This window comes from Salvia hispanica, unplaced genomic scaffold (genome assembly GCF_023119035.1).
Source record: "Salvia hispanica cultivar TCC Black 2014 unplaced genomic scaffold, UniMelb_Shisp_WGS_1.0 HiC_scaffold_219, whole genome shotgun sequence".
NCBI classification, from domain to species: Eukaryota; Viridiplantae; Streptophyta; class Magnoliopsida; order Lamiales; family Lamiaceae; genus Salvia; species Salvia hispanica.
The window spans coordinates 16421-43000 of record NW_025951936.1 but is presented as its reverse complement, the minus strand read 5'-3'; the positions used below and the strand labels follow the sequence as shown (position 1 = coordinate 43000).

At 35.1% G+C, this 26580-nt stretch overlaps 3 long non-coding RNA genes across 4 annotated transcripts; 1 reads left to right on the top strand and 2 right to left on the bottom strand.

Moving 5' to 3' along the window:
- Nucleotides 1-9695: 9695 nt before the first annotated feature.
- LOC125198727 lies at nt 9696-10242 on the bottom strand. The gene is made up of 2 exons (XR_007172461.1): nt 10076-10242; nt 9696-9964 (listed from the first exon to the last, which is right to left on the bottom strand). It is a non-coding gene; the product is annotated as an uncharacterized LOC125198727 (long non-coding RNA).
- Nucleotides 10243-16201: 5959 nt separating this feature from the next.
- Nucleotides 16202-18418, bottom strand: LOC125198728. Of its 2 annotated transcripts, XR_007172463.1 has the most exons (5): nt 18339-18418; nt 17548-17689; nt 16693-16821; nt 16529-16585; nt 16202-16431 (listed from the first exon to the last, which is right to left on the bottom strand). It is a non-coding gene; the product is annotated as an uncharacterized LOC125198728 (long non-coding RNA). The 2 variants fall into 2 exon arrangements; XR_007172462.1 differs by having other exon boundaries at nt 16529-16821.
- Nucleotides 18419-25104: 6686 nt separating this feature from the next.
- Nucleotides 25105-26094, top strand: LOC125198726. The gene is made up of 2 exons (XR_007172460.1): nt 25105-25779; nt 25858-26094. It is a non-coding gene; the product is annotated as an uncharacterized LOC125198726 (long non-coding RNA).
- Nucleotides 26095-26580: the final 486 nt, after the last annotated feature.

Below are 26580 nucleotides of genomic sequence, written 5' to 3'. Positions count from 1 at the left end.
GCCTCGTGCTTGAACTGATCCGACATGCTCTTCTTCTCACAACCGGCCATACGAGAAGACATGTCGAACATCATTTGACCTAGTTCCTGAATGGAATAGTCGGTCGATGCATCGTTGGACGTGGACATAGCGTCCGGGTGTGTGATTTGCGGAGGGAGAGATCGAAATGAAGGCACCAGATAATATGAACCAAGTTCCCAATCCGATCAATTAGAGCAAATATGGAAGAACGAAAAGATAAACAACCTAAATGAAGGAAGTAAAGTAGCCAAGGGTTTCGAGAAGAAGTATTTTATTCCTTGTTTCTCGATGACTCAATCTATGGGAATTCTATAATTTATAGAATTCCCCCTACTTGATTCGGACTTACGACTCGGGAAAGAATCAAGAAGAAAACCCGAGAAGATTTGACTCTATCTAATCTAAACAACTGAGCGCAAAATGGGAAACAAATCTTAACAGATAACAACTAAACTAGTATCACTTGGATACGAAATCCTTGTACTTAGTTGGTCTTGAACGGTTCCTCTTTGGCTGCTGCCTTGAGACGATGTTGGGCTTCTTTGCGTCGGCCTTCTTCTTTCCTTTATGGGCTTGGTCTCTGATTGCTTCAGTGGTTTCGGCACTCATCTCGTTGGGCTGATGTGCTGGGTTTGTTAGGGTGACTTCTGGACTATCTGCATTGTCTTCGTTGGGCTGTGGTGTTGGGCTCCTATCAATACATGCAGCACGTCTCGTATTTATTACTCCATAAAATTACAAAAAGATACTTTTATAAATTTAAAAAAAGAAGAATAATAAATTAATGTTCTTATTTAATATTGAAATCTATTAATGTTTCTTACCGCGATGATCAAGGATGGTTAATTACTTAATTTTCTCCAAACTTCCTTCTCATTAAATAACTAACTAATTATATAGTACGTGTCTAACATTTCATTGGACATGCTATGTTTGTGTTTTCACGGTTTTGTTTATTCTACGTCAACATTCATTTTTATAGTTGAGTAATATTTTAATGATTCATAAATTCATTCATAAAGTAGAGTACAAAACAATAAAATTCATTTCATGTTAAAAATAATAGTACCAGATAATTATATAATTATATGATTATATCAATGATATATTTAATACTACATTTTATAATTAGTGGAGTACAAAACATTAACCTAATTTAAAATTATATGTAAAATTAGTTTTGACATTTTTTAGCTTCTATTTGACATTTTATTCTTCTTTTCTCACACTAATCTTTTGCAATAATTTTCTTTGGTTATTTTTCTAATTGAACTCCTTACTAGTCTTTCAATCTCTGACAATTGATATTCATCTATAGTGATGGATCCATGATTTTCAATTTTCGATGTGAAAGTGTAAAAAATAAAAAAAAAAGTCTGGTTAGTCCTTTTTGTTATTTTTTCTGAATGTTCTATCAAAAAGTAGTTTCTTTGTCTTTATTTTTTCCATATAGTGTTACGGAAACGGTAAATTATGCATTTGGAACACTAGAATCGATGTTTTAATAGTTACATAGATATTATATGGATATGGATGTAAATAAATGTTATAGATGAAAATAAAATTAATTTGTAGAAGAGAAAAAATCAAAGTATGAAAAGAATTGGGAATGGGCTTTAGTGACAATGTGGATTTCCACCACTGGGCCACGGATGAATTTTATTAGTAAAACATTTGCAAGAACAAAATCTGAAATACAGAAACTTATTAATTTAGAGTGAACTACATAAATGATACATAATCTTTCACTTTCGCACGTAAATAGTACATGATCTTTATTTTATATCGTTTTTGGTATCTATAAATCACATTTTTGGTATCTGATACAATTTTCTTCCCAAAATGCCCTTTAAACAAATATATTTTCCCATTTATATCATAGAGGGTATTTTGGGCATCCATAAAATTAGTACCAAAAGTGATATTATAATATCTTCTTTCATTCTCCTAATTATTTATACTATTATTATTAATCAATATTAATATTATTAGTTTAATGTTATAAATTAATAATTAATTTATTTTTAATATCATTCAAATATACTTAAATATAATTATAGTTATCATTATATTTAATTATTATAATAATATTATTATTATTATAATACTAAAAACTAATAGTAAATAATAAATAATTGTATTATAATTATATAAATTATGAATCACATAATATTATGTAATATTATTATTATTATTATTATTTGTTATTATTAGTAACTAATCAATATAGCCTTAATAAAAATTTAACATTGTGAACTGTAATGATATAAAAGTTGAATATTATTAGTTAGGTGTTTCAACTTAAAATGAATATAAAATAATTTAATAAAAAATATTCAATTAATTTAATTACTTTAAATAATTAATTTAATTAGGTATTTTGTTTTTTATTTATATAATGCAATAAGATGTATGTATAAAACACTAAAAATAAAGCAGAAAAAGAAGAAAAAAGAAAAAAGAAGGAAGGAGAAACATAAATTAAGGAGAAAAAAATAAAAAAGAAAGGAAGATAAAATACTAAAAAGAAAGAAGAAAATGAGAAAAAAGAAAGAATAAGGAACTAAATAAGAAAAAGAGAAATAAGAAAGGAAGAAAAAATAATCACATATTTGGTACCATTTAATTAAAATTTCCAAAAATATCCTCCATAAAAAAATCACATATTTGGTACCTAGGGTTATTTTTGTCACTGGGTACCAAAAATCACATATTTGGTACCATTTATGTGTGAAAGTGAAAGATCAGGTACCATTTATTTAGTTCACTCATTAATTTATTTGAATTGAAATTAATTAGTTATGGGTGTAGTGATTTTATATTTTGGAAAAAATGAATATTTGGATAAAGTTTTTTTTTTTTAAATAATGTAACAATAGACCCCAAATGTCTAGATTCATTTTTTTTAACGCTGATTAGTATTTATGTGTGTTGTTTTTAATTAGTTAAGGGCGCATTTAATTCAATGTTACATGTATATATTGGTATGTAATACATGTACATATATTTCATATAATGGGATGATAGTTGAGATTTTTATTAAGTAGTATAAAGAATAAGTTTAGTGTTTTCGACAACTTCGAAATCTCAAAGAATTTTACTTGAGTAAGTAGACTACTACTAATCAAAATATTTATATTTTGAAATTAGTAAAGTTGGAAGAAACTAGCAATATTTTCAGAGAAAAATTATATCGTGGATTAGTTATACTGTCTTGTTTTAATGGTGGAAATAACCTCTAGCTAGATTATGTTTGGAACTTTAATTAGTAACCAAAATCCCATTTTGAAAGGCGAACTAGATATTGGTGAGTAACTTTTTGGCTCTCAATTTGGTGTTATTTTTTGTTTGGAATGATAAAAATGCATATGTACGTACAGTAAGATTAAGCTTGACTTGAATGAAATTATCAAATGAAAATTGGAACTTGGAGGTATAGCTAGCGTGGAATTGAAAATTAAAATTATCAAACTGAAAATGTCGATTTTCGGTTATCAGACAACCAAAAATTCCGGTCATGGTTCAGGTTATCGATTTAAACCGATTAACAAACCAATAACCGACTAATTAAGCCCATAGGCCACGAGCCACATTATTCAGACTCATATTTATATGGGCCACAAGCCACGTATATTTTTTAAGCCCAAAGGCCATGATTAATTTCACTAAGGAAGAGGCTCATCTTTTATAACAATGTTTTGTATTCTTGATATGTTATAAAAGTCGATGTGGGAATCGGGATAATCTTAAGATACATAAGTAATTTTGTGGGTTTATGCAATTTTCTTAAATTATGTTTTTAATGAAGGTGAACTTGAAAGTGAGGTATAATTTAAATTTCAATTTAAATAATACAAATAGATTATTGATACGATTGTTTTATATAGTTTATAAATTTATAATTAATTTTTATTTTATTTTATGAGATGTTGGCAAATAGTTTCAGCCTTGCTTGTTAACTTCTTTTTCATTTTTAAATTTTCTTTTCTATTTTCTTAGAATAATATTTCCATAAAATCCTAGATTCTATAAATATTAGTACAGTAGATATAAAGCCAAGATTAAATAAATCTTAATAGAATTCTTTGTCAACTATACAAATTTAGCCAAGATTAATATATATTACAACTATTAAATATTTTTAGAAGTTCCTATATAGAGTAGCCATTAAATAACTATATAATAAAAAATAATTTAACCAAGATTTTTAGAACTATGAGTAAAGTTTACATACACCCAATAACGATGAATACAGAATAAAAAAATTTTGTATTTTATTTTGATGTGATAGCCTTTTAGTTTAGTGCACTGCCACAAATATTACTGCTAAAAGGTAAACAAATAATTGTTGTTTTTCTTTAATTCTATAGTACTCATAAAAGTATAATGTCACTTTTCTATTTGTTCGTATAAAAACTTTATTTGTAGTAGTAGTATATAAATGTAAGCCTAAACTTAACATTGTCCCATAGTGTTAGTATAACTAACAAAGAAAGGAGAGAATAGGCTATTATAAAGGGAAGAAAAATGGAACAAGGTTTTAAATCAATTATTATAATCCGTTGGTGCAACGTGATTGGCTGAGTTCAAATCTCATGAACAGTATCATTTAGTGAAAATTTTTAAGGAATTCGGTTCCATTAGTTAACGGTTAACCGTTCAGTTCTAATCTATTAAACTGACTCTTTAACAACTAGTATTAACCCACGTGCTATGCGCGACTTTGTATATTTTTTACTCTTATTTTGATAGTATGGATAAATAAAATAAAATAAGTGATAACATTACAAGATTAAAAAAATATAGAAATACTTCATATATCAAGAGCATATAAATCTAATAAAATAAAGAAAATTAAATAGTAAAACAAAAATCCAACAAAACACTCACCATCATCAGTGTGTTGTAACTTCTCTCCCCTACTTATTTATACCCGAAAGGCGTAAATTATCGTTGACTCTGTATCTCAATCTTATTTTTCTCTTTAGTTTCCAATTTGATTATTTATGTACGTGCACATAAAGAATGTGATATTTTATGTTCTTCTTCTTCTTTGCTCCTTGCGCCATTTCGTTGACTTAGGGTGTTTTCTATGCATAAATCCTATGGAACTATCGTTGACTCTTTAGCTCAACCTTATTTTCCTCCTTAATCTCCAAACTGATGATTTTATGTATGTGCGCAAAAAAAAAAGTGATATTTTATGTTCTTCATCATCTTTGCTTCCTGATAAGGCTAATTTCATGCATTGGTTATGTGGTAAAATTCTGCGATTTCCCGGGTCTAACAAACCTTTTTGAGCCAAGTGTGTAGATAAATCGTCAGCCCCAGGAAAAAGATGAAGATTGCCTGGAAGAAGAAGCTGGCGAGGAAAATGAGCGGAAGAGGGAAGAGTTACTAGACTGAGGAGCATCAAATTGGAGGGCAAAATAGGCATTACAAGAATAGTCTAGAAGCTTTATCCATTATAAAAAGGAGCACGCAATCAACATGAAGACACTTTCGATCACTTTCAGCTCCTAGCTTAGTTTTCCATCTTTTTCTCTACACACTCACACACTTGGGGGAAATCTGAGGGGGGTTTTCTTTTCATCGGAAGTTTATGGTGCAATACCGTTTCTAAGGGGGCGAATAAACAATTGTCTTTAATTTTCTGTCTACTTTTGGTACTCGCCGAGTCCTCGTTGTTCGAGGCTCGACCTTGTGTTGTTAATTTCGTTGGATACTTCGTGTTTTGCAATGGATATCTCTGCTTTTGTTTCGTTTATCTCATCGTGTTGTTTTGGGTTTGATTTGCTGATTATTGTTGGATGATCTGAGTTTGGAGTTGTTTTGTAAGAAATTGTTTGTGATCGGTTGAATCTACGTAGACTTGTGAGGATCGGAGGTGGAAATGATGTTTGGTTGTTGTGGATGGCTTGGATCTGGAGTGGATTAAGCGTCCCGTGGTTGGATCTGTTTGTTTTTGTTTCATTTAGTTGTTTAATTTCTGCATTCTCGTTTTGCCTCGTCTAGTAGTTGTAGATATGCTTTAGTTTTAACTGTTCTTAATTTCTGTCGGTTTAATTTCGTTTACTTTGCTTCGATCTTCGTTCTTGCTCTGTTTTAACTGGTTGTTTCATGATGAATGTTGGAGAAGATGATATCGCTGTTAGTTAGTCCTTTAGTTAGTTATTTTGCAGTTTTTCAATCGTACTCTACCTTTTTCAGAAAATGGTCCTTATGTTTAGCTTCTTTCCCAAGTCTAGGCTAATTTAGGAAACTGTTCGTTCGATCTCGAAATTGTCTCGCTCTATTTCGATTAATATGCATGTTTTTATGTTTCCGCCTAGATCTAGCTGTTAGAGTAGAATATTTCAATTACCAAGTCTAGGAATTAAAGCTCAACCCCAAATTGCATGGCAGCAGCCAACAAAAAAGTAGTTCCCGAGTCTTTGAACATGTTTACTTGCGCATTCATCTCTGTGGATTCGATCCCTACTTCCACGACCCAGTGTCTAGCGGATTTCCTGGACCGAGGGTTTTCTTCATTATTTTCAGAGCATTCTTTCGCTAGCTTCTAACTCCCAGATAACAAAAGAGACAGTCCTTCAAATGGCGCCGTTGTCGGGGATGGATGGCGTAGTTTGTTTACGTGTTTGAGGATTTGGTGTATATAGTTTTATTTCTGTTATTTGTTTTTCTTGGCAGTTTATGAGCAAGGCCTCACGATTTGGGAACTGGAGTAACCCGTCTAGGTCAAGGGACGCTCAAGTCAGGTGGCAGGTTAAGGAATCGACATCCACCATCACCACCAGATCAGGGTTTACGACAGTAGATCCATTCCCATTCGAATCAGAAAGTGAGAAGGAGTGGAGTTCATCAGAAGGAGAAGACCCGAAGTCGTCTAGAGAAACAGAGCACTCCGGAACCGAGGAAGAGGAAGACGTAGATATGGCACACCTGGAGGATCCCAATCCGGAGATTGGTTCACTCACTGCGCATCTGGACGGTGAGCCCGCCCATGCCATAGGCTCGAACCAGCGCCAGAGGTCTATTGATATCAAGACAAATGTGCTGGGTGTTTTACCTACATTCTCTGGACGAAGGAATGAATGTCCTTACGAATTCCTAAACGAGTTTAGTAAGCTGTGCAGTATCCAAAAGCGACCCAACGAGGCTACTGAAGAGGACTACTGTTTGCGTGCAATCTCGTTTTCCCTTAAAGGGGAGGCTAATACTTGGCTGTTGAGGCTCCCACCAGACTCGATCAACACATGGAAGGATTTCAAGCTGGAATTCCTGGATTATTTCTTCCCGTCCAACAAAAATAATGCCCTGAAGAAGGAGATTCAAGAATGCAAGCAGGATTACGATGAGTCCTTGAGTCAATACTGGTCTCGATTTAAGGGGCTGCTCAACGCCTGTCCCAACCATAGGATGATGGAGGCTGAGACTTTTTACTTGTTCTATGAAGGAGCTAATCCTGAGTTGAAAGATTTAATGAATTCCTCGAGCGGGGGGAATATTACAAAGAACAAGGCAAGTGAAGCACGAGAAATTTTGGGAAGGCTGATCGACGCAAAGAAGGCATATGATCGCCCGCGTATCATGAGGAGAGGTTCGCAATCAAGGAACAAGAAGGAGAAGGAGTTGGGGACAGGATAGATCGGTTGGAGAAAGCACTTCTTAGTGCGATTGAGAAAAAGAATTCCCCGACCTCGCAGGAGCCAGAGAAGCCGCCAGGTCCAGAGGAAAATCAACTCCAACTCTATTATGGTCCACCATCCAATGGAGAGTTCCAAGCCCAGGTAAATGCAGTGGGGAATTGGAATCAAAGTAATCAGAATACAAGCTGGAATCAGTGGAAGATCAATGAGGCACCATGGAGAGACAACCCTTGTTTTAGATGGGCAGACGGAAACCAACAGCTCCAGCTACAATACCCAGGTCCAGCAGAGAACCAGCAGAACTGGCCTAACCGTGGTCAGGACGGACCCCAGCAGAATTCAAACTGGTTAGGGAAAAACCAGGAAGGACCGAATAATTGGAGTTATCGCAATCAAGGGGACCAGTCCAATTGGAACAATAGGAACCAGAGCAATCAAGGGAGCTCTTATGTGCCACCACATCAGAGGAACACCACCGGAAACAATCAGAATTTCCAGCATGCACACGGTAATACAGGGGATCCTTGCCCGTCTGTGGATTGTAAAAATATTTTCAATTTAGTACAAAAATACTAAGTTTATAAATTTTATACAAAAAGTTTATTTAGTATTCCTAAATAATACATTTCGTTAAGTCTCTACTAACACCGTTACTTCCAATTACATCATACATACAAAAAGTTTCATAAATGTTTCAATTTTGTACAAAAAATTTTAAATTAAAACTTTCCATTAATTATTTCAAACACAATTATTTCTATTACTCACAAAAATAAAAATGAAAAAACACATAGAAAAAAAATTACCACTCTTTACCATCAAATTAGCGAATTGCATTTTATTGTCGAAGCTTTCTCATGTAAGAATGGATAATAAAACTAAAATGATATTGAATTTTTTTGTAAAAATTAAATATTTACTTATTGACGGTTGGAAGCTCAAATTAGCCATTTTGTAAAAATAAAATAGAGTATATTGAGAGAGAGAATTTTTTTTAAACCACAATCAATTGCCGGAAGAATTGATATTGATTATTATTTTTTTTACCTCCAAGTCGATTCCTGCAAATATTAGTGTAAGAACTAATTTACTTTGCCTAGTATCTTTCCCATAAGATATTGAGTTTAAAATTTAAATCAACTCTGCCATTCTCCCAATAACTTTCTTTTATTCTACTGTATTTCAAAACTTCTTTTAAAAGCTTCAACTAAAATATTTATACTAAAAACTTTTCAGACTATAGCTGTAGAGACATCTCTAATATTTGCACTCTGCTCAAGATTTTGAGTTCTGTACGTTATGCAAATAGAATATACTCCCTCGGTCCCATTGAAAATGACCTATTTCCCTTTTTGGTTTGTTCCAATCATGATGAACCATTACTTAAAATGAAATTTTTTTATCTCTATTTTACTCTCTCCACAGCCTCCTTGTTTTGGGATATTCTTCCATGTTCTAAAGCCTTTTTCAATCCTCTCACTCAATCTTGTGACGTTCATTAATTTGGATATATAGAATTTCGATACATTAGCAAGTAAGTTTGAACATTAATGATATTTATTTTGAGGGGGCTATGGAGAAATGGAAGACAAGATGCAGTTGGAAAGCATTATGGATCGGAGAGTAGCTGAATCGAAGGTTTGCGATGGCAGCAGAACGTCATTTTCTGAAAATATTTCAGAACACTGGTTCAATCGGTCGGCGGTTTCCGGCCCCACGGTCGGTTTTCCCGGCCTAAAACGGAAATGACCAAACCAAATCTACTGATTCGCGGCCGGACCGGCTGGTCCTGTCCGGTTTTCAAGACACTTTGATAAGAGTAAGTTCTGGCTGGGAACTGTTCATCTTGGGGCTTAATTGGTTGCATTTGAGTTTGTGTTCCTGTTTACAGTGTGTAATTTTTCTTGCATACAGAGGTTAGGTTGCATATCATAAACTCTTGTAACAGTAACATGCTGAGTAACATGTGGATACAAAAACTAATGATAAACTGCTGAATAAACTAAAACCGCAAAGCAAATCATATAATCAATTAATCATTTATTGAGATAGAGCAATCAATGCATATGTTGTTGTTTTACAAGAATCTCACACACACACATTATTTTCCGGTATTCGACCCCATTATACGACTGTCGGTGTTTGTTAATGGAAATAATCCTTTATCATTGGGAACCTTAACAAAGAGCTTCCCGTCTTTAATCCACGCAGTTGTCTGCTCTAGCTGAGCTGACATGGGCAGTCCACACCTCCACCTTTCGAGCTCCGTTGTGTCATTAAAGATGATACTGGAACTATTTAGTGTAGTTTTAGTCATACCTGTTTGTATTGTTTCAGTTTGAATTGTAATGTTTCCATCCGCTTAAAGATGATACTGGAACTATTTAGCGTAGTTTTAGTCATACCTGTTTGTATTGTTTCAGTTTGAATTGTAATGTTTCCATCCGCAGCTTGGGTTTTTGCTGTAAACTTAATCAACTGATTCTCCTCCAGAATGTCCACCTGAGCTGACGCTGGGAGAGGCAGCTCCAGTATCCTTTGGGAGATATTAGGCGCCCTCATAAGCATTCTGTTTGGCATGTTGTTCTGTTAGAAATTGAATTATGTGATTATGTTACCATAAGGATTGTATATATAGTGAACTTTAGACACGGTTAATTACAAAATTTATTTTAGAGCTGGAAATCTTCTTCATGTCATATTCATAAGTAAATTACTAAATTAGGCATCCTTGGGGAGTCACGTGGCACTTTTTGTTTGACATGGTGATCTGTTAGAAGTTGAATTACGTGATTGTGTTACCCATAAGGATTATATATACTTAACTAATACTACACGGTTGATTACGGAAATTTTTTTAAAAAGCTAGAAATCTGTGTGCATCATAAGTAAATCCAGCATCCTTGGAAAGGTACAAGGCGTCTTCATAAGCATTGTGTTTGACATGTTGTTCTGTTAGAAGTTGAATTGTTTGTGATTGTGTTACACATTATAATGATTATATATACTGAACTAAGAGGCGGTTGATTTCAGAAATTTTTTTAAAGCTAGAAATCTTTGTGCATCATAATAAGTAAATCCTGCTATATGAATACTCATGGAGAAAATATAACGTGGCAAAATGAGTTGGTGGGACCAACTAATGAATCTTTGACAAATGGAAGTATAAAGGGGTCCATTTCCACTAGATATGCACACTTGTAAAGTTACTTTTAGAATATTAATATGCACACTTGTAAAGTTATTTTTAGAAAATATTCATTAGACTATTCTCATTAAAAACTACTTGATCTTTAAATATGGAAAATCAATACCTCTTAAGTATAATATACATGTACATACTTTTAAATAAAAAGTTTATTTTCGTATTAAGCTACTGACTACATGTATAATTGTTTATATGCGTTAAAAATAAAGATGGAAAAATAAAATTATTGTCATGCTTTTTTATTTGTGCTGATTTTTTAATTATCCCCATAAAATTTAAAAATAATACAGTATCAATTATTTTATTATATGATTATATGTGTAGAGTTATCAATTATGTAATCATCACCACAAAATTTTAAACAATACTAACAAAGTGTATTGGTTACAATTTTTATTGCGGGAAAAAAAAGATGAATATTATTATTATTATTAGTAATTTAAGTATGCAATATATACAGGAGGCGACTTACATTTTATGGTTATACTTTTTTTTTTTCTTATGTACTTATGTATATAAATTTATATAATTGAAAATTCTACAAAAATAAAAAGTATAGCCATTATTTCATTTTTCTATATTCTTTTTCACAAGCATGTAAACAATTCTATACTCCCTCCATCTCTTAAAATTTTGCACCATTCGACCGGCACGAGTTTTAAGAAATGTAATAAAAAATGGGTTGAAAAAGTTAGTGGCATGTAGGTTATATTTTAATATATTAGTTTTAAAATAAAATGTGAATAAGAATGAGTTGGTGGAACATGAGGTCTACTATCAAAAATGATAAAAGTGAAAATTGACAAATTTTCTATCTTCTTTTTCACAAGCAAATAAGTGACAAATTTTCAGGGACGGAGGGAGTACATACTTAGTAACTTAACATGAAAATATACATTGTATTATGCCTATATTTAATTTAAGTATGGACATATATTATTATTTAAGAGATAAAAAATATAATGGTAATATCTATTTAATTATCATGCAATTTTCCATATAATTAGTATAACGAATATCTTCTAAAAATAACTGCATTCTAGTTGGATGTGGTTCTCTATTTATCAAATATTCATTGGTGGATCACCACTTATTAATCCATTGGTGGACCCACCACATAAATTTTAGAGAAGATGTCAAATCATAATATTATGAATATATACACATCGATACCAAATATTCGTGGAAAATTAATTATTATACCCTGTTTTATGACTGCAGGGTGTGCTGTTATAATATGGTATGGCCCACTTAATTGATAATGCTTACAGACTTATGGTGAGTAAATAATGAGTCTAGTATCGTGAATTGGGAACTTTTTTATTTATTTATTTATTTATGAAAATTCAGTAATCTCTTGAGTGTCTAAAATGCCTTGTCGAGTAAGTAATGAGTCTACTTTTTTGAAATTGGGATTTTTTTTTTTTTTTTTTTTTTTTTTTTTTTTTTTTTAATGAAAATTCAATAATCTCTTGAGTGTCTAAAATGCCTTGGTGAGTAAGTAAATGAGTCTAGTTTTGTGAATTGGGAACTTTTTCATATATTTATGAAAATTCAATAATCTCTTGAGGGAGTGTCTAAAATGCCCCTTCAATGAAAAAACCAAATAAAGTTATATCAGTAATTTGAAATAATAATTATATATTAAAATATTAATTGTAGTTAGTGGGTAAATTTAAAAATACCATGTAGCCTCATTTTCGTTTTTAAAATCTGAATTCCCCTCTTCTTGCTTTTAATCAAAGCTATCATGCATTAATTACATTTTATAGTTTCAAAACAAAAGTAAAAAATCAATACACAGTTCTTTAATAGTTGTACTCCGTGTTTTATGAGCTGCATAAAGAACAATGAATATGCAGCTCAATGCATAAAGAACAATGAAGTGAAGCATTGTGGATCCTTATCTGAATGTGCTGAGTCATAAGTGAGGATCAAGCTGGTGCAATGAATGAGGCTCCAGCTGTGACGAAGGACCACTCCTTGAGTTGGAGAGACGTGACAAGCAACGCAGCAGCATCTCCGACCCCACACAGCAGATTTCCACCCCATGGTTTGGCCTTCATCGGAGTAACGAGAGGACGAACTAGTTGGATTAATAAGGAGATATTGCCATATTAGGGATGGAGGAAAGAGACAGTAAAAAATATGAGTAGAATCGATATACTCTGTAATAGATTAAACAATTCCCCACTTCTTTATTTAATAGTAATAAAATTAGATGAAAAGGCATCAATCACAGCCTATTAAAATATAAAATCAGTCGGTTTCTTTTAAATATATTGATGGCTTAATTAGTTAAATTACTTAGGTTATCACCGTAATTATTATATAGTAGTATATATGTTATTAACCATAAATTCGTTCTATTTTTATTTCATTTATTGAGTTTTTAAAATTAGTTATAAATTACCAAGTGATTATTACTCCCTCCGTTCTGTAGTAGTGGAGACATTTCTTTTCGGCACGGAGATTAAAAAAAAGTTGTGTTAAGTGAGTTAAGTAAATGAAGAATAAAGTAGGAAATAAAAAAGGTAGAGAGATGTAGAGAGAACAAAGTAAAGTAGGTCGGAAGAAATGTGTTGACATTTATCAAAAAAGGAAATGACTCTACTACTATGGAACGTACTAAAATGGCAAAATGACTACGAAGGGAGTATTATTATAATAATTTCTTAATTTTTTTATATAAGCTGCAAAAATATGATGGGAGGTGTATGATTAAAAAATATCTTAATACATATAGAGGGGGAAACATTTAATTACTACTACTATTATAAAGAAAGAAATTTTTTAAGTAAATTTTGGTGAATATAGATATTCCTAGGAAAATATCATTCATAACAGAAGATATGAGTATGGCTATTTGATTTGAAATATTTTTTATTAATTAATTATGTTTTTAAAATTATTATATAATAATAATAATTATTATTATTATTAATTATATCCGACCCCACGAGCTATATTTTCTGGATCCGTCATTGTAGAAAATGATCCAATCATCCAATTTATTTGATACTACCGCCAATCTAAAGGCACAATTTCTAGGGAAATTTTTCATTTTCCTTTTTGACGCCCAATTCTGAAGAGATGGTGATTATGGTCATCTGTGTTTGGATGAAATCAATAAATAGTTGTTGAATCTTGATAAATAATTTGGAAATTTCTCAGATAATTCATTGTTGAATAATTGGATTCGGCGAAATGAGATTTTGAGAGATTAACTTGGATTCGGCGTAGTAGCAGCCTCCTCCAGCTCCCTCTAGCAAACGGTTGAGATCGGTAGCCCTGTCCGACGGCCCCTCCGATGATGTGGCTACCCAACTTGCCGGAACTAACTTGGGTAGTTCCGACGCTGGCCCGAGCAGTTCCCGCCGGCCGTAAGGAAGGAAGAAGGCGCCGTCGCGCCCCGACTCCATCCGCCCCGCTCCTGCTCCCGCTCCCTTTGTGCCTCCTCCACCCCGAACAACACGTTGTGGACCCACTTGGGTCAACTCTATTTAAACGATACGTGTAAGATGACACCGGAGCAACTTGCAACACGTTGTGGACCCTCATGTGTTGAAGCGTTTAGTTTATATTCATCTAATATAATACTTAATAAATATAATATAAAATAAATATTTCTCAATTTCATCTAATTTTAGTTTATATTCTTCCCGTCCGATAAAAATATACACTTTTTCCTTTTTAGTTTGTCCCATAAAAATATACATTTTCCAATTTTGAAAACTTTTTCTCTCTAATGAGGTCGAACTCATTCTTCACTAATAATAATTTAATTACATTTACTCTTTATCTCTCTCTCTCTTACTTTACCAATTTTGTATTAATACTCGCGTCGAACCCAAAGTGTATATTCTTTTGGGACGGAGATAGTAATTAAGTTTTCAACCTTATTATTCATATTAAAGTTAGTTTTGAAATTTCAAAATTAGGGATGTTACGGAAAAATTATGCACTCTTCGTCCCATTAACACATTTTGAGATGACATGAGATTTTTAATGCACAATTAGTAAAAATAAAAAATAATTAAAATATTATTTGTGAAAAATAGAAAAGAGAAAAACAGTTAAAAAAAATAGAAGTGTCTATTTATAGAGAGGACTGTGGCAAAATAGTCTATTTTTATGCAATAGGGTGAATATTTATTTTAGAATATTGATACTAGTATGAGTTACAATATTTAAATTAAAATATAATTTTTTATATAAATAATTATACTCCATAATTATTTTTTATATGATTCGACCCCGCTATATTTAGTTCCCATCTGTCATTGCATCATTTCCTTCTCCCTCACAAATGGCAACAATTCATATTCCTATACTCTAGGATTTACTTTATTCAAAGCAACCTAACTAATGTTAAATTTATAGTAATAAAACCAAGTGTAGTAGGTCGGGTCGGACTAGTTTATGTTAGCAATTTTTTACTAATACAAAAATAGGAGTTCTAAACTTTAGCAATTTTTTTAAAAAAAATGAGTTTTAAAATTGAATTTCATTTTCCCTTTTTTGGCTAAACATAGTATTCATTGGAATTTCCAATACTAATTGATATTGTTGTGACTATTTGGTTTATACGGGAACACTTATAAATTATTCACAAATATGTTAAAATCGTATGTTAAATGAATTGTTACATAAATTTGTAATAAATATATCATATGAAATGATATTGTTCTTTTTAAAACTAAAAACAAATTTATGATGTTCTACTCATTGTAGTTAGTTCATAAAAAATGGATTAGGGAAATAATTGTAGATTTAAAGTATCACAGATTAAACATTTAAATATAAAAATCACTCAATGTTTCAAACTATTTTACTTTAATTCAAAATTAATTCAATAAATTAGATTTTTTAGTATATTAAATTATAAAAAAATAAAATTGAATTATAATCCGGTTCCCGGTTAGGAACCGGTCGGTTCCGGTTCCGAACCGGAACCGGTGTTATTTAAAAAGTTGGAACCGGTACCGGAACCGGAACCAGAACCGGATTTTTCAGTTCCGGTTCCTCAATTAACCGGTCGGTTCCAGTTCCGATTCCGGTTAACCGAGAACCAGAGAACCGTTTAAGCACCCCTATGAATAATCATTCAAATGGATAGCTATAGCTAATAAAACAAAGATGAATTTATTATTCATTCAAACTCTTCGTCATAAAATTATTAGAATATATTGCTAGGTATTTTGAAAAACATTAATTTTTTTTTTCACTTCCTCGACACTTTATAAGATCTATGTAATCAAAATTTCAAATGGAATAAATTGACATAAATCATTGTCACTGTAGTAAAATCACACGCTATAACAAAAAAATTAATATTATTGTTTACTAACTAATTACAATGAGCAATTTCATCGTGCACTCTAAGTCTTTACCTCAAAAGGCATGAAACGACATTATATATACTAATAGTAAATCTATGTAACTAAATCTTGTAGTGTTTTTGTATCAGGGACATCCGCCAATATCCAGAATTAAAACACTGCAAAAGTTATGAACCCTTTCATCTCAAAGAGATTTCAGCCCAGCAATCATCTGAAGACAATGTTGTTACAGAAAGTTTCTGTTAGATAATTGAGTAGCAAAGGAAATGAGCCTTAAAAATATGGTACTCTGAACCTTAAAAACTTACCGGCGTTAACGAATTTATATCTGAGATTTACTAGGCCAGTTGAGACAAGAGCATAAGCTAATACACATTACCTTAGTGTTAGAACAATGAAAAACAGAATGGAAGAATGATAAATCAAGATTAATAAATTATAACAGTTCCACATAACGCTTATTGTTGCTTACCCTTACCCCCATAAGGGGGGTAGTGGCAAGGGCGTTAGCGAGCAGAGTGCACCTATCAGCATGCACGATAAGAGTTATGGTTAGCAGAAGCAGCAAGCTTATCCACCATACCCAAAGTGGAATTGATGCCTTAAAAAAAAATAAGTAGTGCAAGTTAAATTTCCTTCACGACAACCAACACAGGCCTTTACATTTTGCAACTGGATAGGACACCAACAATACATGTCAAACATCTTTATTAGAATGGCATTTGGTTAGTTTTTAAAAATAGATTGCCTCATAACACTTTTAAAAATGAGTTTTAACTAAAGTTATAATGCTGATTGGTACAATGGAGTAATCCGGAATACATATTGAGAGTTACTACTTAGTATTAGCGTCACCATCCACCACATGGGTGGTGACGCTAATTGTTAATGCAGACAAAAATTGTTGAGAGTTACTACTCAATATTAAATCGCTTAAACTTTGTCTTTGTGAACAACCATGTGCAAGTGAACCAGTTATTGAATATTTTCTTTATGGCCTCACAATCAGGTTTGATTTATTAGAATGAGAGTCCCATTTGTCTAAGAATCATCATTCTGAGTTTCACACCTAGAACAGTTTACTTTTGGTGCAAGTAATATACTATGTGTTATGCCGTAAGAAATAAAACAGGATAGTCGACAGATCTCTAATTTTGTAAACTAATTCACCAAGTGGCAAGGTGCAAATTAATATATTATCCATATGATATGCAAGAAATGCAAATTAGAAAGAAAGATAAAAGGAAGAAATCATATGGTAAAAATTCAGGTACATGCCAAAAATTGTTCATAGAAGTGTAATGTAATAGATGACATAGAGACACACCTCAATAATTCCTCTCTTAGGGCCAGATGGGAGTACTCCACAAAGGAAAGAAACAGAAGCAAAGATCAATAGCTTCAAAGATGTCCTTCAAAAGTGAAATAACTTGCAAAGCAAGTAAATCTTGTCGGCAGTCATCTCCAACCTACAAGCAAACCAGTTGCATCAGGATAAGAACATATGCTTTCTATTTCTCTTTGCTACAACCAGGAAACAAATTAACACAGATACTTTCTTAATTGCATGCAGAACACAACCATGCTGCAATCCACATAAAGAAGATTAACACATGCATAGTCTTAGAAAGAGAGAACAAATCACAGACAGACTCACAAAAAAGAAATTCCATCCTTATTTCAAATCATTTACTGCCTAGAATGTCCGCTTAAACAGTTTTCTAGGTTGTAAGATAACCAGCATTTACAAATAGCAGATAGAAAAACACACAGTCCCAAATTAGTAAATCACAAAATATGGATTTAGATTCAAGGGCCACACATGTATATATATTTAAAGTCGGCAAAGGTGCATCTTTTGCCCCTGACTCAGGAAACAGGTTTCACCCTGTCATAAATAATTCAAACGATAGACAAATTGAGCATAATCATGGTGTATTCATGCTGCTATTATAAATCGGTATCAATTCCCTATCTGCTACCACACAAATATGATAGAACTGAATCGTATCAATTCTTTATCTGCTAATTTAAACAGGAATATTGGTAGAATTTTTTTATGAGAAACCTGAATTCCGCTTAAATTCTTCATCAAGTCATCAATAATGAAAAACGGACCTACAGTCGGAGGAAATGGGAATCAATGGATTTGGCTTTGAAGCTTGTGACTCCTCACTTTCCTTTTCCCTATTCATCTTACTTCATACTACCTGATAATAAAAAGAGGGGACGGAGATCGATAAGCTACTAGATGTTTCAGTATCCGATAAAAGAAAAAATGCGACATAAATTAGGGCACTTTTGGAGAACACGGTCATATCGACTGTTACGCCGTTTTCCTGCTTTACAAGACTTCAGTTAAAATTTAGAATTCCAGAGATTTTTTTTAATAACAAAGAAGAGGGCGTCGCCTTAAAGTTCAAACACCGCCCCTACATTGGGCACATACAACCGTGGGTAATCCCCACCCGGTCATTCAGCAACAAATTCATCGTCTCATTCGGTGCCTCGTCAAACACCACTAGCCCAGGCTGCATATTCACACCCAAATTTGCCATAAAGTCTGCAACTTGATTGCTTTCCCTTAAAACATGAGCAATCTTCACATTCCACTCTCTTTGCATGATACCTTTTATACTTCTGGCAAGTGATAAAACACTGAAATCCGATTTCGTGTCATTAAGCACGTGAACAACTGTCATATTATCACTTTCCACAAGTATATTTCTAAGCCCTCTTTGCCACGCCAACTTAAGCCCATCATATATTGCCCACAATTCAGTTTGCACTACCAAACATCTTCCCAAGTGCCTTGTGTAGCCCAACACCCACTCTCCAGTTGAATCACGCAATACCCCTCCTCAAGATTTGGGGTTTAATCTGAGCCGTCAGATTAATATGACCGTTGGAATTAGTTAGGGAATTAGTTAGGTCTCAATTAGTAGTTAAATTTCCCAAATTCCGTTTTAGTTGATTCATTCCATTTCTTCAATTGTATTCTCAAATAGTTGAGCTCGATTTCTCTCTCAATAAAATTCCTCATTCGATCAATCATCTTCTTCGATCAATCATCGTTTTAAAACAATTGGCGCAGTCTGCGAGAATCGGCGGATTCTTTGAGAAGCTCTGAGTTTTGTTTTGGAATCGGACATGCGAAGACGATGGCCTCCAGATTTGAGGCGGAGAAGTTTACGGGCAAGAATGATTTTTCCCTATCGAGAATGAAGATGCGTGCGATGCTGATTCAACAAGGTCTATCGTCGGCATTGACGGTGGAGGAGAAAGATTCGAAAGAAAAGAGGTCGTTCTTGACGAAAAGGCCATCGCAAAGGAAGCTGAAACTGAGGCGAAGGCGCACAGCGCGATCGTCCTGTGTCTAGCGATAAAGTGCTTCGCGAAGTTGTGAAGGAGAAGTCCGCGGCAAGCATTCTGACAAAATTGGAGGAGCTCTACCTCAAGTAATCTTTGGCGAATAGGTTGTTTATGAAACAACGTCTTTACCTCACTTGGATCCCTTGAAAGAAAAGGCTGCATCTTCTCTTCTGCAGATGGGAACATGGTTGTTTGTAGATCTGGAAAAGTACTCATGAGAGCATAGAGAAGGGGAAGCCTCATGAATGCAGTAGTTCACAGAAGCACACCTCAAGCACACCTGGGGAAGTTCATGTGATAGGAGTCAGCACACTGGACCTGTGGCATACCAGATTGGGGCACCCAGCCATGGGCAGTGTGAAGGAGCTGGTAAGAAATGGCTATTACAATGCTCTGAAGATGCTGAATCAAATCCTTGTGAAGATTGTGTTCTTGGAAAGTCCAAGAAGCTTGCTTATCCAAAAGGTACTCACACATCCACTATGCCTCTAGACTATGCTCATAGTAATTTATGGGATCCTGCACAAGAGAAATCCATAGGTGGTGGCAGATACTACATGAGTATCATTAATGATTTTTCATAGTGATTTATGGGGTCTTGCGCAAGAGAAATCCATAGGTGGTGGCAGATACTACATAAGTATCATTGATGATTTTTCTAGGAAGATATGGTTGTATGTGTTGAAAGAAAAATCAGAGGCCTTCCAGAAACTCAAGGAATAGTGCATAGCAGTTGGGCTGAGAATGGTGTTGTTTTGAAATGCTTGCGTACTGATAATGGTCTTGAATATTGTAAATCAAAGGGTATCAAAAGGCATCGCACAGTCCCTATGAACCCTCAACAAAATGGGGTTGCAGAGCGGGCTAATAGGACCATATTGAAAAGAGTAAAGTGCATGCTTTTGGCTGTTGGCATGGAGAAAAGGTTCTGGGCAGAGGCAGCATCTACTGCGGTTAAACTCATAAATAAATGCCCTTCATCAAGCATTGGAGGGGATACTCCAGATGATTACAGATGGTTTGGTAAGTATGGTGGCTATGCTGATTTGAGAACTTTTGGTTGCAAAGCTTTTGCACATATAAGGCAGGGGAATGGAACCTCGGGCTTTGAGATGTGTTATGTTGGGTTATCAACCAAGTGTAAAGGGATACAGCCTGTGGTGTGTAGAGAAGAATAATGGCAAAATATTTTCTGGGAAGGAGAGTTTCCATTCATGAAAGGGGCAGAATATATAAATAAGAAAGTAGACACTTCTGAGATTGAGGTGGAGCCTGAGAGTCTTGAATCTCAAGATAAAGATCTTCAGCAAGAATCTAAGGGTTCTGAGCAAGTGCCTGCTGGTACATCATCTGGAAATCAAGCTTCACCAGCTGCAGAAGTTGTTGATCTCAGAAATTGGAAGCTAGCTAGAGATAGAACAAAAAAAAAATATCAAGCCATCTTCAAAATATTCTAATGCAGAATTCCTATTCTTTGCTCTAATGGTTGCTGAGAAGATGGAGTATTCAGAGCCTTGTTCATACAAGGAGGCTATGTAGAGTAAAGAGTGTGAAAACTAGCAGCAAGCCATGATTGAAGAAATAAACTCCTTGCTGAAGAATGGAACCTGGGTACTTGTTGAAAGGCCAGGAGGCAGGAGAGTGGTTAGCCATAAGTGGATCTTCAAAAAGAAAATAGAGGTAGCTGAGAATGACAAGGTCAGGTTCAAGGCTAGACTTGTGGCTAGAGGTTTCACACAAAAACATGGTGTATATTTTGATGAAGTGTTCTCTCCAGTTGTTAAACACACTTCTATCAGGATTCTTCTAGCCTTAGTTGCCAAGAAAGATTGGATATTGGAACAGCTGGATGTAAAAACAGCCTTCCTCCATGGTGATCAAGGCAAACTATCTATATGGCTCAGCCAGAAGGCTTCATCAAAACTGGGGATGAGGGAAAGGTATTTCTACTTAAAAGAAGCATTTATGGTTTGAAACAAGCAAGCAGACAGTGGCATAAGAAATTTGATGATCACATGCTCAAGACTGGTTTTCTGAGATCTAAGTATGATGAGTGTGTGTACATTAAACATGAAGGTGGAGCTGTTGTTGCATACGTATTACTCTACGTTGATGATATGCTTTTGACATGAAGGATTTGGGATAATCAAAACGAATCCTGGGTATGACAATACTTAGAGATAGAAGCAAGAAGCTGATTTGGTTGACACAGTCAGAATATGTGTCAAGGTTGATAAAGAAGTTTCAGATGGATAATGCCAAAGAAGTCTCTATTCCCATGGGCCAACATTATAAGCTGTCGACTGAGCAAAAGCCTAAGAGCAAAGCTAAGGAAGAAGAGATGCAGCAGATCCCATATGCAAGTGTGATTGGGAGTGTGATGTATGCTATGATAAGCACAAGGCCAGCTTTATCAACAACTGAAGCCGAGTTCATGTCATAACTGCGGTAAAAGAAAGTTTTTGGCTAAAAGGCATCTTGGAGGATTTCGGCATAAGGCAGGAGGCTGTTGCCATCGACTGTGATAATAACAGTGCCATTTGCTTGGTCAAACACCAAGTGTACTGAAAGTGCCTGGTTTCCTTTCCACTCTTTCGGGTGTTTTGTGGTTTATCGTATGTAATTTTAGGTGTATCCAAGCGTCGGGAAGAGATTCCGACCAATTTGCAGAGTTGTTGTGGATGCTTGGGACATTGACAAGTTTCTCGACCCGAGCCTGGCTAGTGTATAATGGAGGTAAGTCCGAATCCAGCGAGGATGGACACGTTTTGATAACTGTGGTGACTTTCCTGGGTGTTTTGGTTAGCTACCACGCTTGGGTTGAGATTTTACATAGACAGAAAATAAAGGTGGTACTCTACTGACTAGTAGGCGGGAAAATAACAGACATGTGGGAGTGTTCGTGAAAATAGGGGACAAGGTGTATCAGAGACATATGGAGAGTTACTAAGAAATTTAGACTACAAGTTATATCGTGTTGGGGCTCTCTAGAAACGGAGTTTGGATAGTACATCTAAAAGTAGGGAACAAAAGCAAAAGTAACTTAAAAGTAAAGTGGTTCAAACTAAAGTTGATTTCCAAGCGTTTTCTTCTTCACAGTGATATGAGAATTCGGATAAACACAATCACCATGGCCAGACGGATTCACAAATTCGAACCTAAGATCCATCGATTTAAATGCTCGCAAACTTAAATTAAACGGTGAAAATTTGCAACTTTACTTCTACTGACTGACATGCAAGGTGGTAATCACGGCGCAGAAAAGAAACTCATGCATGAAAACTTGACTAAACATAGCTACAACTTTTGAATCAACAACTCCCGATAAAAAAACGCTTAGAAATTGAAAGCAATAACTAAATCCAACTTTCCTAGGTAAAATGAAGCAAACTCGAACCAAAGTGACATGCGAAATAGAAACTTCATAATGCAAATGTTGGAAAATAACAAAGTACTTCAAAAGAGCAACAACGATGAGTGTTTGCAAGTAACTAACGATGAAAACAAGTAAACTTTAAACTAAGAAAGCGATTAAGATTGTTTGTGCCACTCCGAGCGATGATACTACTACACTGCTACGATAACTGGCTGGAACGGCGGATTGATGACTTCTCCGGCAGACTCTTGGACGTCAAGTGACTATGGCTGTGGCGAGGAACGAGAGGTGGGATAATGCTGAAGGAACTGATCTTCTAGAGAGAATTCTACTAAGTGTGATTGTCCGATCCTCTTCTCTCTCTCCAAGTGGCTTCTTTTATAGGAGATTGCCCTTGCTTTTAGGGTAGACTTCTCCCGCGTTTTGACCTTTTTGCCCTTGTCAATGATCATCCCAACTATCCTCCTTCTCCATCTCGTTGCCTTTTCTCCGGCATGCATCCTGGTCAGTATCGCACCCTTTTGGCGCCCTTTTCACTTGTCGTCACCTGAATCGTCTCCCACTGACTTGGATCCTTTAATCCTGCACACTTGAGCAACTGTTTTGCGGATAATACATGCATTTCACGACATACTGACCAGTAACCAAGGCTTAGAATACGACTTATCATGTACCACGAAAGGAGTAAGCACATTGACGTACGTTTACACTTTATTTGTCACGACCACACTTTGCTAAGGATAACAAAGTCGGGAAACTGTGACTAGGGGTGGGGAAATAGAAAGGGGATAATAATGACCTAATATTCACTTAAAAATAAAGGGAAACAACTTCAAATTAACTCTTAATCACTAGAATTTGAATGGAAATCTTACTTTTCAAAATTCAAAACCTTATTCATCAATAGATATTTATCAGAGTACGGAAGAACAGTCGATGCTATCTAGAACCTTAGTATGCAGCAAAATGAACACGGTCACATGTAAGGAGACATGGACTGCCCAGAGGCTCTACTTAAAATAAAAAGAAAATCATAACTCTCTCAGCATTCTCTACCATCACTGCTAGAAATATATTCAGGGCTGAGTACAAAGATACTCAGTGAACACATTGCCGAAATATACACATATACGTTGAAAATATTGTCATGCCATCACAGTAACAGTCGAGATTTTTCTCTTAAAAGGCCCGAGCTTACTAAATTCTTTGTGAGCTAAAGTTTGACTGGTCAGTCTAAGTTCTTTTGGTACTTCTGCCATATCTGAACACCAAGTGCCGTGGAGATGGTGCTCTCCCACGGTCACCTTCATCTTTCTCCAGCCGGGGAGGTGGCCACCTCCCAACGGCCACCACTGTATCATCTTTGTGCCGTGGAAGGTGGCCACCTTCCACGGTCACCTGTGTACACTAATCCGAGTAGGGACACCACCCTCACTTGGACCCGAATTCGATTCTTACATTCCTACCAAACTGATAGGCTTCATACACATAAAATAAACCATTTATGGCAGACAACATCATTTGCATAAACAACAAACATAAAGTTTATCTTTTCATAATTTTCATCTACATGAGTATGTGAATAGAAAAATTCACCTCGTATGCTTTCCTATATTTTTGAAAATAATTCTCCGCCTCACAATGTTACTTTCCTATCGGTTCTCCCTTGTTGGACACAAATACAGGTTAAATTAAGCTTCAAGGAAATATAATCGCATGATGATATGCATTCTATTTTATGCTTTTCTTTTTCTTTTCTAGTATTGTGCTTTAATTAAATTGGGGTTTTGATTTATGAAAATAATTAAAATTCAAAGGCTTAATTCACACGAGGTTACAATGTTTTGGTTCACTAACATAAATTAAACTATCCAAACTAATTAGTTAGCATTTAAATACTGACTAAGCTTTAATTTAAAACTTGAACTTAGTGATTCTTTACTAAACCCAGCCCAACCATGGTATCTTCAAAATGGGCCCGACTTTACCCATCAAATTAAAATATAAAATGGACTCCTTTTAATTAATTCTGTGGCCCAAAAAAATCCAAGAAGTATAGAAGGCCCAAGTATATATTTGAACCAAAGTTATCTCCTCAACCATTCGTAAGCCTAAATCCAAATGAGAAAGGAGCAGCTCCTCTTTCTCTCTCACTAGCTGCCGCCGCCAGCCCCTCCGCCGGCCCTGCTCGCCACCGTCGGCAGGTGCCTTCCCCTCTCTCCCTTTTCCCTTCTATTTCTCTCTCTTTCTCCCTCATCTCTCTGTTAAGGACCTTCTCCTTAACCGCGATCTTCAGCGTGTTTGCGGCGATCGAAAAGTGTTCCGGCACTCTTTGTCGGGTCGGCGGAAATAATAGTTTCAAGTTGTGCGCGGGTTCTTCCTGTCGGGCAACGCGATAACCAACGCGATAACCAGGGTTTGTAGAGAATTCCTATTGCCCTTTGTCGGGTCAGCAGAAATAATAGTTTCAAGTTGTGCGCGGGTTCTTCCCGTCAGGCAACGCGATAACTAGGGTTTGTAGAGAAATAGGTTGGACAAATAATAAATTTAATTGGAAGGAATTGACGAATCAAAAGATATAACTAAATAATAAGATATAGGATCGTATCACTATCTCGCTCTCTGTTTCACACCACTCTCTCTCCAGCTCTCCCTCTCTCGGATTTGCCGCCGCCGCCACTGTGCATGCACAGGCGGCGGCTTCGGCCTCCTCCGCACGCCGTTGCTACACGTGGTGGAAATCCCCCGCTGCTGCCCTCTCTCCGTCAGTTCTCGCCGGCCACCTCTCCGCCGGTTTTGACAAGCAGTGAGGTTAACTTCATTCTATATCAAATTTGATTTTATTTTCCTAAAGATTTGCCCTTTGATTTAAAAGTCTGATGTTTTTAGTAGAGGCGGTGAAATCAGTGACGAATCGGGGTGTGAGGCTGCCACCGTCGGCGACGGCGTGCCGTCGCTGGAGCGCCATGCCGGAAATCCGGGCAGCAGCTCCCCCACAAAAGAAGCCTCTAACCAAGTAGTTATTTAATTCCATAGGCCCTCGCTTATTACTCTCATGTTTTTAGGCGACTTAGAGCATATTTATTGAGTATTTGTTGAACAAATCATAAGTTTGGTGTTCTTAAATTTTGGTTTGGAAGTTGTATGTAAATTATGTATTACTCCCTCCGTGTTCTATAGTAATAGGGACGTTTTTCCATTTTCATCCGTTCCATAATAATAGAGTCATTTCTCTTTTTAGTAAAAGTCAACACATTTTTCACACCTACTTTACTCTCTCTTACTTTTTTTCTCTCTTCATCTCTCTCCCTATTTCATTTTCCACTTTATTCTCTTTTTATTAACTCACCTTAACACAATTTTTCTTAATTTCCGTGCCGAATTTTTTTACCTCCGTTACTATAGAACGAAAGGAGTACTATTTAGATGATTTAGGTTTTAGGCAAATTCTCTATTTTCTTCGTACGCTGCTGTATGATGCATAATCATACAGAAAGAACTCTACCAATTACGGAGTACGTACTTAAACTTATTGAAGAAGAACTTGCTCTTTACTTCTCTTGATACTCCTCCTCCCTATTTCTCTCGGCTATGATGTGTGTAGCAGCTGAA